The sequence below is a fragment of the Periplaneta americana genome, chromosome 10 (genome assembly GCF_040183065.1).
Source record: "Periplaneta americana isolate PAMFEO1 chromosome 10, P.americana_PAMFEO1_priV1, whole genome shotgun sequence".
NCBI lineage: Eukaryota > Metazoa > Arthropoda > Insecta > Blattodea > Blattidae > Periplaneta > Periplaneta americana.
Genome location: NC_091126.1, coordinates 93,853,646 through 93,873,840, shown reverse-complemented (window position 1 = coordinate 93,873,840; position 20,195 = coordinate 93,853,646). Strand labels below are relative to the sequence as shown.

General features: G+C 36.5%; 1 protein-coding gene across 1 annotated transcript in view; it reads right to left on the bottom strand.

Moving 5' to 3' along the window:
* The window catches only part of LOC138707899 (galactosylgalactosylxylosylprotein 3-beta-glucuronosyltransferase P-like), a 697,107-nt gene extending 679,445 nt beyond the window's left edge, over positions 1–17,662 (bottom strand). Inside the window, exon 1 of the mRNA XM_069837940.1 lies at positions 16,929–17,662. The gene's annotated coding sequence lies outside the window, so the exon portion shown is untranslated. The remainder of the gene's footprint in view (positions 1–16,928) is intronic.
* Positions 17,663–20,195: the final 2,533 nt, after the last annotated feature.

The window sequence follows — 20,195 nt, the reverse complement described above, 5'->3', positions numbered from 1 at the left end:
CAGGGAGCTACTACCTGAAAGCCAGATTTGCTTAACTTGAAATTGTTCATTTTCACCGCTGGAGTTCCTAAGATGTCAGTCAGTATTATACTGCAATCACAGACATGTTACTAAATTTTAAATGTTTTTTTTTTATTTGGACTAATGTTGCCCTGAAATGGAGCAACTTTTAACCCAGTCACCATATATCATAGTAATCAAGACTTTAACACGTCTTTGGCCAAAGTAACCTCAATTTTGGGCATCTGCATGTCACAGAAACAATAATAGACAAAAATATTACAATCACCTAGCTTTTTATTTATGTAATGAAAATATTGAAGAGTCCATTGCAAGAATAATGGATGTCACTTTCTTGTCGAAAATGGACCAAGACTGTCAATGCATAGCTTAAGACATAAAATGTACATAGAGAGTTATATGGCATTAACACTGATAGTCATTGTCCAGTAATGATCGGAAAATCACAGTTAAGCTTTGAGCGCTAAGCATTTCAAACTTTCAATTGCTTCTCCTGCAAAATGTATTCCAAATGACATCCATCATTCTTGCAGTGGACTCTTCAATTGTATTACTGAAATTGAGAACAATATTATGAAAAAAAAATAGATTTAGGCCTATATGTTATCTAGCTGGCATACCCATTTAAGAAAGAAACATTACTTTTTCAATTGAGAGACAGAAAGCAAATGCCTTTTTCCAATCATTTTTCGTGGTTCAATTTTTTGTTTTGTTTTTTGTCACACCAATTTTAAGTTAAATTTCCTCGTTTGGCCACTTCCACGATTTCTTCATTTTCGTCATGCAGTCCACAGTTACGTCTTATTCTTCATTTGACGATAGTTTTACCAAAGTCCAGGATACAATTATTCCATCTCATATTGTACGATGACAAAATCCCTTTCTTACAGTGTCTCCTTTAGATTGTGAGACAAAATCTGATCTCTTACATCAGTCCAAGTCTATTCCTCTGAACTGATGTCAACTTGAAAATCTTCAGTGTTGTTAACGTGTATACTGATCTCTACCATTTTCAGCAAATATGCAGCAATTACTTTTTGTTCTTCCGGAGTGAATATTGTTGGACGTACAGGACTCTTCTGATGTTTGCCTTTCAATTTTACGAGTAGCTTAATCGTACTTTTGGGAATTCCGTAATGTTGTGAAGCTGCTATCCGTGTTCTTAGTCCTGTTCTTAAGTGCTGTTCTGTAGGCATTGTTCAAAATGCTAGTTTGTATAATTTGCATATGTGCGGGCCCTTAATGCTTTAATGTGTGTCCCAAGACAAGTCGCATAAAAAGAACGAAATAAGCAATAAATTACGTTGCAGATTAATATTTTAACTAACATAAACACGTTAAAATTGATTCGGCAACGTTAGCCCAAGGCTAAAGATGCCCAAGAAATCAACTGAAAAGACATCACTTTGTTTCGAATGAAATTACGCCAACAAGGGAAAACATAAAAGCCAAACAGTTTTCTACCTGTTCCACATATATTTTGTAAGTTAAGACACGTAAGCTACTTGATTTTTATCACTTAATTTGTGGTCTGGACACAAAGACGTTTGCAGAGGTCCACACTTGTAGAGTAACGGTCAGTGCGTCTGGCCGCGAAACCAGGTGGTCCGGGTTCGAATCCCTGTCGGGACAAGTTACCTGGTTGAGGTTTATCCGGGGTTTTCCCTCAACCCAATACGAGCAAATGCTGGGCAACTTTCGGTGCTGGACCCTGGACTCATTTTACCGGCATTATCACCTTCATTTCATTCGGACGCTAAATAACCTGAGGTGTTAATACGTCGTCGTAAAATAACCCAATAAGAAAAAGGTTTGCAGAGAATAAATTGATATTATATAACAGCTGTTGTACTAATGAGTGTGCTGCGCTATTGCGGTCATCTGATAAACTTAAAATGCTTAGAATATGTGCATAATACTACCACCTATAGGCCAATTAAACAAATATTTTATTATCTGAAGTCGGGTGCCAGATATGAAAATTAAAATCTTATATTTTATTTGGGCCAAAGCTATACCGAAAAGGCTAAAGTCGTCCCATGTGTCGGTACTTCGATTTTTATTTGTTGGTTATTTAACGACGCTGTATCAAATACTAGGTTATTTAGAGTCGATGAGTTTGGTGGTAGCGAAATGGTATTTGGCGAGATGAGGCCGAGGATTCGCCATAGATTACCTGGCATTCATCTTACGGTTGAGGAAAACCTCGGAAAAAACCCAACCAGGTAATCAGCCCAAGCGGGGATCGAACCCGCGCCCGAGCGCAACTTCAGACCAGCAGACAAGTGCCTTAACCGACTGAGCCATGCCGGTGGCTTACTTTGATTTTCCTCCGCTTGTTGGAAAATTATATTATCTCAAACTCAATTTCTGACTGTGGCTGTAATATTAGGTTTTCATCTATAGTTTCGATCCTAGTAGTAATAAATTGTTTTCCGTCACAAACCTACTGGCTCACAATTATTATTTTGTGTTGTTAGGACATAAAATATCACAAACACAAAGCGTACAGTCTTTCACGAACTCCACATCAGAGAGGGGATTGTTACTTTGAGAAATGTTGTATGGTCTAACTAACCTTCGACACAGATCTTCATCGCTTGTGGTGCACACTTGCATGATGCGGGGCTCTGAGTTTCACCAGACATTCAGGATGCAGATGGAAGACTTGTTTTTCTAAGAATCCCCAAAGCAAATAATTGCAGGGATTGATATCGGAACTTTGAGTTGACAGACTTTGACTAGTTGTTTCATATAAAGATTAATAATGAGACTGATCAATAACCTTCATATGAAACAACGAGTCAAGGTCTGGATAGGAGAAGAAATTTCAGAAGGAAGTGAAATAGGGAGAGAAGTACGACAAGAATTCCCCTTTATCACCTACCCTTGGAGGATTTAATGAAGAACTTTTTTCAAAACATGAGAGGGGTGATAGTAGGATGAAGGAGATTAAAGTGCATAAGACTTCATGATGATATGGCGTTGTAAGCAGAAGAGGAGATGATACTAAGGAATATGCTGCTGGTACTAAATGACAGATGTGAGGAATATGAGATGAAAATATATGCCAACAAGAGCAAGACCGTGGTTATCGAAAAAAGTAAAGAAGGTAAACGTGTGAATTCTAAATGAAGCAGTAGAGCAAGTGAATAGCTTCATATACTTGGAGTGTACTATAAGCAGTGAGTTGCTGCCAGGAAGTCAAAACGAGGATAGCAATGACAAAGGAAACGTTTAATTAAAAATGAGCATCTTCTGCGGATCTCTGGAAAAAGAACTAAGAAAGAGATTAGTGAAGTGCTTTGTGTGGAGTGTGGCATTTTATGGGGCAGAAATATGGACATTACGACGAAAAGAAGAGAAGCGACTAGAAGCATTTGAAATATGGATATGAAGAAGAATCGAGTGCGTGAAATGGACAGAGAGAATAAGAAATGAAGCAGTGTTGGAAAGAGTGGGTGAAGAAATACTAATGCTGAAACTGATCAGGAAGAAAGAAAGAAATTAGCTGGGTCACTGGCTGAGAAGAAACTGCCTACTGAAGGATGCACTGGAAGGAATGGTGAACAGGAAAAGAGTTCGGGGCAGAAGAAGATATCAGATGATAGACGATATTAACATACATAGATCATTTGCGGAGACTAAGAGGAAAGCAGAAAATATGAAAGACTGGAGAATTGGGTTTGCAGTGAAAGACCTGCCCTTGGGCAGAACACTATAAATGAATGATGGCGTAGAGAAAAGTGGTAGGAGGGTAGGGCAGCTCTTTTGCCAAACGCTTCCAGTAGAAATGCAAGGACATCATATTAGCTTGTGTGGCCGGCTCCTTTCTGCATAAACCATTGCGTGCATTACTCGGGACAGATAGGAATACCGCTGCTCTCCGAGGGCGCCACTATCATGTTTATGTGCGTGTTAGGCGGGAACAGGGAGTGGAGGGGAAGAGAGAGAGCATGTACACAATCTGCAAAGATGCAGTAGCCTACGTATCCGAGACACGTATGAATAACTCGGAACGTGAACTTACATCGAATATATAATCGTAGCAGAGAAGAGAGCCCGGAGGAAGATACTACATACTACTACATGTCAAAATGTTATCCACAGATGGGAAAATGCGCTATGTTATAGACATACGTGCATTGCATGCCTGAAATGCTAGCTTTCGCGCATTCTTTTGCTATTTCTCACCGATTTTTCACTCTTCCCCCACTGCTTTCGCCGTTCTATCCACAGTTCTTTTCAGAGGAATGGCTAGACCGCTCTTTTTTCTTCTTTACAAACTTAAATCCATTATATTTTATCTTTCTATTTGCGAACGTTTTTTTCCCGAGGTGACATCCTAGGCGGAGTTTCCATGTTTCAAAATTACACACAATGTCACCACGTATAAAATACTTCCGAAGCACTGTTGCCAACCATACAATATGGATCGCGCATATGCGATAATTTGGTATCATGTACTGTATGATCGCGCGTTCCATGGATAGTGCGTGACATGTAGGATCCTATCGGCAAAGAGATTAAAACAGGTCAAAAGGAGAGGATTTTAAATATTTATTACAATGAAATTTCATGTATACATTTCTCCAGTATTACGGGCATATTTCATTTATACATTTATAGTAGCTTCTGCATGTAGCACTTCTGCGTTACAATTACTGTAGAAGTCTATTGTGGCAAAACATATTTCTATAAACATTGCTCTCCTATGTCTCCAAACCCAGGTGATATGGCAACTTGATTTTGGTGAACATTATTATAGCGACAAGAAATCACGTAGTGACCATTGCTTCTGGCTATTTAAAAATGATGCTGACAAACATTTCTTTGTTTATTTCCAAATATGTCAGAGAAATGGTCTCTACAATTCTCTCGATAGTCTAAACATAATTGCTGTAGCCTCATAAGCATGTAATAACTAATAAGTTGGTTGTAATGTTTTGAGAACACCATAACAGAAAAAGGAAATAAACATATTCAATATATGGGCCTATTTAGTACATACATGGTACATATATGGGTACTTGCTTGTGCCAGTTGTGTTCGTGGTAGTGCACGGACAGTAAGAAATCAGATGTCACTGTGATAGGTTCTGACGTGAAATAGTCGCAATGGAATCAGAAGAGAGTGATAGTAGCCCTAGTAGGTCCTACTCCAAAAAATCTACATCCAGTGTACTTAAATATACAGGACGGAAATAAAATTGTAGAAAATTATGATAAACAATTCCTTAATTTAAAGCTTGTTTTTGCTCTAATGAAACAAACTGTAAAAGGGCTAGATGTAGAATAATTTCGAGGAAAAATTGTTCCGGGGCCGGGCATCGAACCCGGGACTTTGGTTAAACGTACCAACGCTCTACCAACTGAGCTACCCGGGAACTCTACCAGACACCGATCCAATTTTTCCCTCTATATCCACAAAACTCAAAGTGGGCTGACAACCGTCAAGCAACCAACATTGAGTGCACACTAACTCTGTGTGACTTAAATTGTGGTTTTCTGTTAACGAATAATGACGTGTATTATACAAATCAAGCTTTCAGGTATAACTTCCTGTAAAGTTGATTTGAATAATTTCGAGGAAAAATTGTTCCGGGGCCGGGCATCGAACCCGGGACCTTTTGTTAAACGTACCAACGCTCTACCAACTGAGCTACCCGGGAACTCTACCAGACACCGATCCAATTTTTCCCTCTACGTTTCCCCTCTACGTTTAACCAAAGGTCCTGGATTCGATGCCCGGCCCCGGAACAATTTTTCCTCGAAATTATTAAAATCAACTTTACAGGAAGTTATACCTGAAAGCTTGATTTGCATAATACACGTCACTGTTCGTTAACAGAAAACCACAATTTAAGTCACACAGAGTTAGTGTGCACTCAATGTTGGTTGCTTGACGGTTGTCAGCCCACTTTGAGTTCTGTGGATATAGAGGGAAAAATTGGATCAGTGACTGGTAGAGTTCCCGGGTAGCTCAGTTGGTAGAGCGTTGGTACGTTCAACCAAAGATCCCGGGTTCGATGCCCGGCCCCGGAACAATTTTTCCTCGAAATTATTCAAATCAACTTTACAGGAAGTTATACCAGAAAGCATGATTTGGCTAGATGTGGGTTCTGGCTCTTATGTTCCTGCTGTTATTGATCCTTCTGAAGATGCTCCCAAGGTACGAAGATAAAGTGTTTAAAAATCGTTTTATATGCTGATATTTAATTTTTAACAATTATTTCCTTATAAGAATGAAAAAAAAAATCACTTAAATAAAACACTTTGGAGGGAGTTTAGATAAACTAATCAAAATGGGCCTATTTTATATGTAGTGTAAGATCCTCCAATGAAAAGTACGATAATTTGGAAACAATTGTGCAATCCAATCAAGCCTCAGGGCCGGCAACGTTGTTCCGAAGTAACTTCCTTTCCGCACAGTGACAGAGCAGCAACTGATTGCATCAATATTTGCTGTTGAGTGTACTCCCGATTCGCTGCGCAGTCGAGTTGATTTAGAAAGAAGCCGCCGGTAAAGATAGCTGTCCCGAGTAGTATTTTATAGATTAAACTGATGCACAGAAACCGAAACATATTATACATATTTGTAATGAAGTTCTTGCTAATCTTTCCCAATTTACGGCGATTATTTTCAGTAATGGCTACAAAATGGATGGATGAAAACAATAGAAAACTGCAAATTTTATAAAAATGAACTTTTTTGTAATTCAACAGAGAATTTTACAAGAAGATTTTGTTATAGGGGCCTATGTATAAATAAATAGTTAAATACGGCTTATGCAAGTGGGAAATACATGTTATAGGAATATATAAAATGAAAGAGTCAAGCTCAAACTTCACAATATAATTATATGACGTAATAAATAATTACATAATGCATTAATCATAATAAGATTCATTCTACTAACATGTAATACATTGGTTGGGTCACTGACTGAGAGGAAATTGCCTACTGAAGGATGCACTGGAAGGAATAGTGAAAGAGAGAAAAGTTCGGGCCAGAAGAAAATATCAGATAATAGACGACATTAAGATATATGGATCATAATATGCGGAGGCTGAAAGGAACGCAGAAAATAGAAAATATTGGAGAATGCTGGGTTTGCAGAAAAGACCTGCATTTGGACAGAAAACTATGAATGAATGAATTCTCTTATACACTCATTTTTTTTTTACTAAGAAACCGAATGTTGATTAAAGATGTTCCTTATTACCCATCTCAAAATCTGGCAACCCTTGCGTTCACTTCAATCTGTCTTAACACATGAGTACTGTTCGTAATGTGCCCTAGTATCTTCGCAGCACAGTAGGCCTACACTACCTCAGGGATATTGACAGATTTTGGTTCTTATGTGCAGCAAACGTAACTGATGCAAGTAGTAGATTATGAATATAAGAGCATTGCCTATATCCAACAGAAAGCACGAAGCAAGCCGCTTCATCATGGCGAGATATCAATTTAAGCACAAAATGAATACAAAAATATTATCCATAATGAAACGAGGGGAGAATTTTGATTAGGCCTAAAGTACTATAAGCACTTCTTGCAAGATTTTAGGCCTATATTTTTTAACGTCATACTATTTCTATTCTTTTAAGTCGGCTATTTAACGATGCTGTAACAACTACTAAGTTATTTAGCGTCGATGGAACTAGTGATAGCAAGTTTTTATTTGTATAGATGAGTCTGAGAATTTTCACTATTATTTCCTGACATTTGCTTTACAGTTGGAGAAAACCTGAATAAAAATCCAATCTTGTAACCAGCCCAAGCGGGAATCGAACCCACTCCTCAGCTGTGTCGGTGGCCTTCTATTTCTGTTACGTATAAAATTGATTTCACCATTTATTCGTAATAATGACTCTGGAGGAAATTAAACGCAGAACGAATATGGGAAATGCGTGTTATTATTTGGTTGAGAAGCTTTTGTAATCTAGTCTGCTGTCAAAATATCTGAACGTTAAAATTTATAAAACAGTTACATTACCGGTTGTTCTGTATGGTTATGAAACTTGGACTCTCACTTTGAGAGAGGAACAGGGTATTTGAGAATGAAGTTCTTAGGAAAATATTTGGGGCTAAATGGGTTGAAGTTAGAGAATGGAGAAAGTTACACAACGCAGCTTTGCACGCATTGTATTCTTCATTTGACATAATTAGAAACATTAAATCCAGACTTTGAGACGGGTAGGGCATGTAGCACGTAGACCTATGGGCGAATCCAGAAATGCATATAGAGTGTTAGTTGGGAGGCCGGAGGGAAAACGACCTTTGGGGAGTCCGAGACGTAGATGGGAGGATAATAAAATGAATTTGAGTGAGATGGGCTATGATAATAAAGACTAGATTAATCTTGCACATGATAGGGACCGATGGCGGGCTTATGTGAGGGCGGCGATGAACCTTCGGTTCCTTAAAAGCCATTTTTTAAGTAAGGCTACTAGGTAACGCAAAGGTAAATTTCTCCTTCAGCTATCGTTTATAACAAGTTCATTATTTAAAGTGTCCTCCATTTGCTTTTATAAAACGAACAAAATGTTAAAAGGAGAATCTGACTTCTGAACCATAATGTCAGTGGCGGCTACTCAGGTACAGTGAAGTGCCACTTATACCATCTTTCAGCAATATTTTGTATTCATTTTTTCCGTTGGTGTGGTATTCAATCCCTCAACGTTCATCTCATGTTACTCGTATTTTGCATTTCGAACATTATGTTGGGCCAGTTTCTACTCCCCTACAGTGCTCATATGATTGCGCCTCTACCAAAGTGTACATTCAGTAATGGTATCCTACTCAAAAACAAGGAAACCGTTTGAAAGAAAGCATCAACTAACTACATTACAAATTCAACGACAGACGTGCAGTCACAATAATGTTGTTCACTCGTTGGTTACCATGGAAACACTGACGTATTATAGCACGTTTTAAATGCGGATTCTTTCAATATGAAGTGTCATGTCTTCTACTTGTGCAAGCTCTTAAACTCAAAAATCTAAAGCTATGACTAGAGCTTAACCGTGTCAAGTTGGTTGGGGCGCCGTTACTGGGGGGCCGAGGGGAACGTGTCCTCTTAATATTTGGTCTAAATTGTATAATAATTATTAATCTGTTTTCATATTATGTGTAATGATATATTTTATTATTCAATTAGCAGTAGCCTATACTGTAAATATAAATAAATAAAGTCTTTAAACATTACATAGAAAGAACAGCCCTACACAAACGGCGCTCGCAGGAAAGGTACGTCGGAATGACGTAGGCTGCTATAGGTAGAGGATAGTCCACGCAGCTATCAGGTGTAGTGTGTATTATCAGTAGTTATGTATTTCATTTTGCCTATCTACGGCTACATATTAAGACAGAAGAGAAATAAAAAATAGGTTGCAGCCGCCAAATTACTCATCAAGGAAAGACCACTCATATAAATTGAGGGAAAGGAGACAGAGGACGGACACTGGAAAGTTTTATTTTCTCAATCGTACTATCAGGGACTGGAAAGTTTTACCTGCAGACTTACTAAAGGCTTTTCCAATAAACAAAAATGTATTTAAAAATAGGCTTAAGGACTTCACTAATAGACGGTAGTATATTATACACACTACTTAAAGGGTGTAATTGATGTTTCATTATTTGAAGTGTTGTATCAGTGAACAAGTGTGTTGTGTCGGTGAAGGGTGAAGTGTGTTGTGTAAGTGAAGTGTGTTTGTGTCAGTGAAGTTTTATAGTTTATAGTGGTAGTGCAAAGTATTTGAACAACGAAATGTGTTTGAAGTGTTAGTGAAATCAGATAGTATCACTGAAATGTGTCGCACTTCCAGTGGAGTGAGCGAGTTGACAGCGAAATGAGTGTAGTGCTGAAAGGTACTTGTGCATGTATGAACATATCATACTCGTGAATTTTAATTCGAACTTAGTGTTAAGATACCAATTAGATTTACTTGAAATGTTATTTTAAGTGATCGTGCTTCATTTAATTTGGGATGCTCATTATTACTATTACTACTACTACTACTATTATTATTATTATTATTATTATTATTATTACTATTTGTCATTTTTGAGTGTAATTAGTTACCACTGGCACCGGGTATTTACCCTTTTGCAGTGTGAATAAATTCATACATACATACATACATACATACATACATACATACATACATACATACATACATACATACATACATAATGGAGGAATCTAAAAGACGGAAAAGTGATCATCAGGCAAATTCTTTCAATATTGCATGGAAAATGCTTTTTTTTTTTCACAGCAGCTGGCGTGAATGCTTGTCTGCCACAAAAGTTGAAAGAAAGAGGAAAACATTATAATGAGTTATTGCTAGTCCACACATACTGATACGATAGTTCTGTTGGTGAAGATAGCAGTAAAAGTTTTCAGGAGTTGAAAGTTGCATTATTACATGAGGTACAGTACGTTAGAATTTTTTAATCTTCAACAATTTAAGTATATCTCTCTTGGGAAAAAGCCAGCTGATTGTTGATATGTTGAATAACAGGATTTCAGTCGTAAACTTACACTTTTGGTAAGTCAGTTTCGGGAAGGTAATATGGCTCACTTTCGAACGATAGAAACTGCTCGTGGTGAAGTCATGTTAAACGATTATGTGCAAATATTAATTGAAATTCAAAATGAATTTAATTCTAGGTTCCAAGATCTTGTCTTAATTGGAAAGAAGTTTAAAGTTATAATAAATTCCTTCAACACCAGTTGAAACAGTATCATACGATTTATAGCTTGAGCTTATTGATCTTCAATGTGGCCTAAGGGCTAAAGACCGTTTGAATAATACTACTAGTTTGGTTGAGTTTTACAAGACTAAACCTCAGCAATAATATACAAGACTACACAAGATGACTGTGAAAATTATTGCTATGTTTGGCTCAACATTTATATTCGTGAGCAACTGTTTTCTATTAACAACTTCAATAAAGGCAGACATCGAACATCTGTAACTGATGTCTCATTACGATCAGTACTGTTCCTTTCAGCTGCCAACAGCATAAAACCCCGTTTTGATGTACTGATAAATAAAAATATTACAAAATAATATTGTATATTTAAGTAGCTACAGAGTTTCTGTTATTTCTGTAAAATAAATATTTGTTTATTAATTAATAATAGTCCAAGATAGTTTTGTAAACACTGAACGGGAACTCATTTCATGAACACTCGTACTAGTGCTTTTATGTACATTTTGTACGAGATCACCCCTTCTTCCAGACCACCCTTATACAGAGCGCAGCCAATATCTGCATTCCGCTCTCGAGCTGTGAGCCGACTCGGAGAGCGCAAACCTTGTACAGGCCTGATATAGACTAATGTTTTCAGTCCTTTTGATTCGTAGCGTCCTCTCCCCAAATAAATAAATAAATAAATAAATAAATAAATATATATATATATATATATATACATATACACACACACACACACACACACGAGGGTTGGAGCATAAGTCATGGCAAATATTGTTTCAAAGTCGATCTATATCAAAAGATTTCGTATGTCGTGTATAGTAGGGCATCCAAAGTATGTGGTCGCATCACTAGATGCCAGTGTAACGTATGGTTATTGCACAAAGACCAATATGAATAATTCAGTTGTGAGTCCACCGCCGTGTCATGGAACCATAGTACGATTTTGTGGTCGCAGCACTACGGGAATGGCAGTGTGATATGGTTATCGCACAGGGTGATGTTACGTGTAATGTGTGACGCAGTTGTGAGTCGATCGCCGTGGTGAATGTGTCCCAATGAGTTTTTAGGGTGAGTTTGTGTCTTGTAATGCTATTCCAATTGTCGTGTAAACAAGAGTAACGTGATGCTGTGTCGTTTATGGATGTTTTATTACTATTCTACCCTATCATGCCTCACTAGTATACATAGTACACATATTGCCCTTTCAAATAGCATAATGCATAGCATAACAGTTAAAAATCTTGGCATTTTTATGGATAGCGATCTAAATTGGAACACCCAAGTAACACACACTTGCAAAAAAATATTTTCTCAACTTCACTCTTTGTTTCATATGAAAGAATTTCTACCACTTAGTCTAAAAAAGAATCTTATTCAGACGCTTGTAATGCCCCATTTTGATTATTGCGATTCCTTACTAACTAATGTAAGTTCACTCTTAGCTGAGAGACTACAACGTGTTCATAATGTGTGCATACGATTCATCTGCAATACTCGTAAATTTGACCATATAACACCTTCCCTCCAGTTACTTTCATGGGTGCGTCTGAAGGAACGAAGAACAATACATTCACTGTCTCTTCTATTTAGAATCATGCATACTTCTACTCCGAATTATCTCTTATCGCGCTTTCAATTTCTTACAACTCTTCGAAACCGACATCAAGCACTTCTTTCTATCCCTCATCATAGAACGTCTCTATACTCATCCTCCTACACTGTAGAAATACCTCGTCTCTGGAATTCGCTACCTAATGATGTCAGGGACTACCGGACTTTATCACAATTCAAAATTAAATTGGAAAATTTTGTCTTGTTTAATGCTTTTTAGATATTGCTAGAAGTGTTGATTTGTGTTTTTTTTTTACTCCAGATTAAAATCGCAAGTTTCTTGTTTATGTTAGTTAATTAGGATACAATTAATTATACTTAATCACTCATTTAAAGTTTGTGTGACTGCAACCTGTGTATATTTTTGTGTGACTTTACTTCGTTTATAGTGTTTTTTTTCCCTTTTTATTTCTGTTATTGTATTTGTATTCTTGGTGTTGTGGAAGAGAAGGCCTGATGGCCTTAACTACACCAGAATAAATAAATAAATAAATAAATAAATAAATAAATAAATAAATAAATAAATAAATGCTGCGTCGTTTATTAATGTCTAATCCCTACCATACCCTACGGCATTAGTACACGTACCCTGCCCTTTAATTTGCATATTTATAGATCTCTAACCGCACCTACATTCTTACAAAAAAATAGTTGCCTGACTTACGCCCCAACCCTCGTATACAGAGTGGCCCACTTAACTCTTTCACCTCCAATAGCGTGTGAGATATTTCAAATATACACACAACGACAAATACAACTTAAATTACATCGACGGGGACAACTGATACATCGAATGTATTTTTTTGTACATTAAATAATTTTGAAGATATTAGAGTCAACTTTCTTTTTTCTTAGGTTTTGTATTTCAAATGTTGCGTTAGCTCTGGCCAATAACAACTGGCTACTTTACTGACTGTTTGAATGTCATCGGGTCCACATCTGTGGAGTAACGGTTAGAGCGTCTGACCGCGAAACCAGGTCACCCGGGTTCGATTCCCGGTCGGAGCAAGTTACCTTGTTGAGATTTTTCCGGAGTTTTCCCTCAACCCAATATGAGCAAATGCTGGATAACTATCGGTGTTGGAACCCGGACTCATTACACAAGCATTATCACCTTCATCTCATTCAGATGCTAAATAACCTAAGATGTTGATAAAGCGTAATAAAATAACCTACTAAAAAGAAGAATGTCACCGGTAAGAGTAAACATAATGTCTGACCAAGGATCGAACAGAGGGAGGACAACTAGGGTTAGAGTTGTGCGTCAATCAAATCACAATCACAATATACTGTACATTTTAATACTATGGAAATGTTGCACGTGGTGAAGTGAGATACAAAAGACAAAAGTAGTGTACAATAAAAAATAAAAAATTATTCTCAAAAAACAAAACATAAAATCTCTGGTGCGCAAACAGAATCAATGTGTGCAATCAAATGCCTAGTAATGATTGACAGGTTAAATTGATTTCACTTTTAAAACATTCATATCAATTAATTGTATAATACACAGTAGCTTAACGCACCTACACACGTGGAAACTTTCTAGAGAGCCGTTCCGAAACACTTCGCCGATGTCTTGTCGTACAACTGTTCAGTACAGAACTAACGAAATAAGGGTTGTATTGGGTAGTGTACAGTACTATGGGTGTGTTCGATCTTCAATTACGTCAACATTATGAACTAGATATTAAGGAAGGGTGCGTCAGACACTGTTTAAGTTTACTCTTACCGGTGACATTCAAACAGTCGGTAAAGTAGTCAGTTATTATTAGACAGAATTAACGCAACACTTGCAATACAAAACATAGTTGGTTCCCATTAAAAAAAAAAACAACAAAGTTGTCTCTAATATCTTGAAAATTATTTCATTTACAAAAATACATTACGTGTATCAGATGTCCCCTTCGACGTAATTTAACTTGCAATTGTCGGTTTGTGTGTATCTGAATTATTTCACATGCTATCGGAGGTGAAAATGTTAAGTGGGCCACCATGTGGACAGGGTGTAGGATAAGGGGTAGAAGTGCCGTCCTTTTCACAGTCGTAGGGACGGCCTACAGGATCAAAAAAGTCCATACAACATAGGGTCAAAACTTGATAGTTTTCCCAGAAAAAATATTTCTTCTCTTATATTATTCGCGTTATACTGCTTATATCGTTAGTAAAATTACGAAAACAATTACATCAGTAGGTATATCTAACAGAGTTAATATTAGTTTAAATATATATTTGTGTGTTCTATTACGTTTTCGTGAAATAAAATAAAATTGCATGCTTAAATTTGTTAATATTCTGGCGTGAGAGACGTGGCAACGTGTTCAGCAGGCAGTACTTTGCACAGACGTACGTACATGTCAGCTGAGTTCAAGCTCCCTGTCCATAGGTCTACTGCCGAACGGACGACAGTTCGGTGCCAGGTATTCGATAAACAACTTACAATGTCATTCACAGTTTAGGAATATCATCTGTTATTAATTTATGGAGAAAGTCGTCGTAATTCAAGTAAGGCGAGAAGATGTACCGTCAATTTTTCCACATTTAAGGTTACCTAATCGGCGAACTTTTGTAGCGGTTTCTCAACGATTATTAGGAACTAGGATTCTCTTACCTCGTTTCGAAAATCACACAAACAGAAATTTCTTTAAAAATGTTACTGCTTTATGGAAGCGGGAGAGATTAAAATGTTGCATTTAAAAAAAGTTCGTCTGATTTTGTGCAGTAAACCATTATTGTTTACTTTTAAACGTACAATAAAAAATTGAACCAATATTGTAAAATAAAATGAAATTTAACATAAAGTTCTATTATTGAGATTGAAAGTTTGTATTTACTGTTCGTTTTATGTAAACAATGGTCCGCCTCTGCATTAGAACAGAGCATCTGTTTTGTACCTGTATGTCTGTGTCCGCTTGAGCTGTACTGTGTACTTGTAAACTCCCTCCTTCCCATCCAGCAACGTTGCCAAACGCCTAATATTCCAAATTTTAATAATTAATTAAATGCTGTAAGTAGAAAAAATTTTAAGGACATTTCTTCTTCCTTATGACATGAACAATCAGTTAAAATAATGGCACTTACACCCCTTACACCTGTAGGCCCTACATAGTATGTAGACTACATAGCTAACAGCGCAAGTGAAGTTTGAATTTGGCGGTACTTCATTTTTTGTCTATAAACATGCAATTCTTCCTAGCACATCCGTACATTATTGTTGCTTTAAAGTTTTCGTTATTATATCTTATCTGGTAGTGTTAAAATGTGTTCGTTGTATATTTTATTGTAACTGTGTAATTACTTTAATTAGAGACGTCTTTCAGTACGTGGGAGGACGAAGATAAGTTTTATTAAAATGTGGACGGCGTGTGGACTTTATTGAACTAAGTAAAAATGCAAATCTTTCAAAGAAAGTACGTGGTTTACACAATTTACATGGTTATGCAGCACTGCTGTATTAACAAAGTTACTTTTTGGTCTTTCTTGCTGTTCAGTCGGCTAATAAAAGCGGTGTGTGGAATAAGCAAAGATTTAGTGATAATCGCTGAAGGTCTAAGGGAAAATGCAGGACTGTTTACTATATATTGAAAGTTTTGGTTTAAATCGACAAATTCGGAGCCTAGTTAGCAAGTGATGTTATAGTTATGTGTGCAAACACTTACATTCGGGGAGCGTGAAAAAATTGTCATCCCTAAGTCGTTAGAATTTTAAGAATTTATTTTAAATATTAACATATAAGAAACGTTTAGAAGTACAAAAATCAATAGAAAAAATGCATAGAAACGAAATGCTCCATAGCTAAAGAGCACGATATCTTAAAAATTTTGGGTGTCCTCCACTTCACTTATTTTTTCACCCATCGATTGGCACTGCATAGTAGGCCTATAAACAGAGGGGACGTCATTTCAGACTTGGTCTGGGGAGGGGAGAATTGTAAATATTGCCCTGGAGTCATATGCATACAAAAGTTGTTTATGAATTCAGAGTCCGTGATAAAACTGTAACTTGCAGATTAGTTCTAAGTCCTATGTAGTCTATGCGTCGGACAGAGTGTAACAAATTAGAAAGCAAAAACTGCTCGTCAGGCGATTATTGATGACGTGGTCAAGGACGGAGGCAACCAGAAACTCCTTAATTGCAATTACAATTAGCATGGTTTCATGCAAGCAAAGAAAACGAGTCCGTTAAAAACGTATTTCTATACAAGAATAAAAACTTAATTTACCTCTCTTCAGAACTAGTTATCCCCACTAACATAACGTAATACAGCGTAACACGCTATTATGTTGTGTAACCAAAAATATGCTCCCGTATTACTGACGCTTATCTTTCTGGCCATGCAGCATGCAGAGCAACTGTCACCTAGGATATAGCACCAACGCGCTTTCTTCAGCACGTATTGCAATACAAGGAAAAGACGCCGCGCTGTACAGTTACAGTCAGCAATAAATATGACACAAAGATGCTGCTTCTGCTTACAAAGACGTTTACACAAATTGCTCCAGTACAGTGTGGGCTTTTGTTTATAAAGATGATGAGATGATGACTAAAAGTAAATATTAAACATGCCCTACCTCACGCGCTCCGCTTGTGACGAACACATACGTAGATATCCATGTGTCTTCAAGCCCAGCTTCTTTTGCAATGTATTCGCAAGCTTCCAAAACGTGCACACTCTTCTTACACTTTAAGAATCTGTTGTAAATAACACACTCGATTAGGAAAGTTACGATAAGCTATGTAGTAGCAATTCCTCGCCATAAAAGATTGATATTAGCACAAATACGCCTACATTCAGTTCTCGGTACAAGACGTGAAAATTAAATGCGTTATATTTTTATCAAAACTCAACACAAGCATCTGATGAAAGAGGACTTAGTACCTTGTATAAAATCCCAGAAGCACAGTCTGATCTGCCTAATGTGTGTTTGTCAGTAAGAAATGAGTCAGAAGTAATTTTTCACCTGTTGACTTTATCTTCCCGGCCAGGTCAGATAATAGCAATATCGCCCTTGAATTGTACGAAGGAGTAACGTGATCAGCACACGAAGAGTTGACTCAGGATTTCAGGGTCAAAATAGCTATTACCCCACACTCTGCGTTCAAGCTTACCACACATTCTGTAAAGAAGATTCGCACTTTTTACCACGCGAACCATCAGTTATTTGATTCAGAGAATTACGGTAAATAAACGTCACCTGCCCTCAACTGCGATTCAACTTTTTTTTAAGAACACTCGCGGAAGATATGAGGACTTCTTGGAAGTTCACTTATTGCGTTGTGGTTAGTAAAAGTTGACTTATTTCTCTTCCCACCGCACGCTGCATTGTAGTAATAACACCACCCATATAATAATAATAATAATAATAATAATAATAATAATAATAATAATGTTACTGCATCACTCTCTCACACGCATCTGTCTCTGAGCAGAGCTACACTCTCTCATTAGTGGGCGATGTTGGACATGGGTCCAACATCCGGTGTGTTCTAGTATTACACATGATAACAGTGAGGAAGCGTGAGAGCTGTGAACAACAATTTCCTCACCATTTTTCAGCGCACATGTACAGACCAGACCCGTTAGAAATTTAATATATCACCTGATATACTACATTGCATGGTCAAAAGACAATCTTACATTCTCATTAGTACTATTGAGAAATGTAACACAAAAATCTCTGTAAAAACACTCTCATGGAGTACGTTAAGAATGAACGTGAGAAAGAGAAAAGTGTAGTCAATATTCCTGTTAAATTTAATAAGATGTGAGTCAAGAGTATATCAGTTATGCACAAGTACTTAACTTGTTAATAATATCAGATAAAAATAGGTACAGAAAAATGAACAATTATGGGTCATTTTCAGAATTTGTATAACAAATGACGTCCATCAATTCATACCATTCATTTATTGCGTTTATAACTATAGAGTTATAAATTCCTAACAGTGAGTAGTTTCAATACTTATGTAGTAAACGTCATAAGAATTATTTCCTTCATGTGAAATATTTCACGATAATAAAATAAAATTATCACAGTAACAGCTAAAATGCCGTGTCCATACTAATTAAGTATTTAAAATGGAGTATGATTATGTCCAGATAAAGGTTTGTTTAATAATGTAAATGAGAAAAAAAATAAAGAAACATTTCATATTATCAAAACTTCTTCATTTATGTCTGACTTTATATGTCCTTAAATATGGTTGCATAATTACTCTAGTCCAGTAAGTCAGTCTGGTCTGTTACACCATTCTGTTACTATGAATACACAGTTGAAAAAAAAATCCCACAGATATTAGCACAAGCCAGGATGATGCACAAAAATCCATCTTGACTGTATTGCTATGTTATAAATAAATAAATAAATAACTAAATAAATAAATGTTCACCCATGTTGGTTTGGTGAGTTTCTGTGTCATACTCTTGTTTTGTGTTTTAGTCTAAGCGTGCATTTTACTCTGTCAGATCTGTTTGTGTTGTTTTCCACAAATAACAACATATAGGCTAAAGTCAAGATCAAGAGGACATAATAGTACATGTGTGCAGTAGTTAAATTGCGATATTGAAGATTTTAAGCAAAAAAAAAAAATTGGTTAGCACATGCTTATGTTTGCTTTGTCATGTCTGTTACCTGTCAGATCTGTTACTCCATGTCATGTCTGTTATATCATTCAAAACAGTGCGCAGTGCCTTAATTTGTTTTCTAATTATCTATCATTAAAGAAACTAAGGCTTAAATATCTTCGCCTTATGGGCAATCTACAAAGATAATAATTGTCGTTGAAAGAATGCTTTCCTGTTGGTTACTGAAGAAGTTCTTGCATTTAAATTATCTTAGGTAACAGATCTGATATTAAGATATTTAAAATATTTGTTCATTTTTGATCTGAAGTTAGTTCTGTTACTATTCTAGGATCCATGCACTCTTTAAATATCTGATATAGAAAATAAAGGAATTCTATTTCTATAAAAGATCCATTGTCTTGTACTATAACACATCTGACATTTAGTCGTGTCATCAAAGATTCATTAATACTTGTAGAGAAAGCTGTAAAGCAAGGTGAGTGTACAGTGGCTGATTACTATGGCAGAGACATTGCACTATATTAATACATGCAGAACATGCACTAAATAGTACTTTTAATTTTGACGTTCTCAATCGTCCATTTGTTACACAAATTTTGCAAATGACTCTTATATATTACAATTTCTAACTCCGAAATGTATTACATATTGCGATGGATATACATTAATTATAACCGCGCGCCGAAGTAGTTGCGCCAAGAAATTCAACACCATTAGGCCTATAGGCCCTATTGTTCTATCACCAAAACCACCAAGATTATAAATCTCCCTCCTCTTTGCTCCTTTTGCTCATCTGATTTCAAGAATAAAGTTTTTTTCTTGGTTCTTCTATACTCTCATGGAAGCAGACATGGAGATTTTTATCAGGACTTCTTAAACCACAGAAGTTATTGGAATAATAACACCGCTATAATAAAGAAAGAGAATGGTAAAAAAGTCTACAAGGAATCTCTTCCTTCGCCTATCATATGTTCGTATCAGAAAAAAAAGATTGTATGTTTAATGAACTAACACTACAGCACAATATAAGATGAATGTAAAGAAAGAAAGAAAGAAAGACAGGAAGGCAGGCAGCTAGCAAAAGAGATTAAAAAGAAGAACGAAGAGGAGAGGGAGAGAAAAAAAAAGAGGAAAAAGGTACACAGGTAAGAGAAAGAAAGAAAGAAGAAAGAAAGGAAGAAAGAAAGACAGGAAGGTAGGCAGCTAGCAAAAGAGATTAAAAAGAAGAAAGAACGAAGAGGAAAGAGGGAGA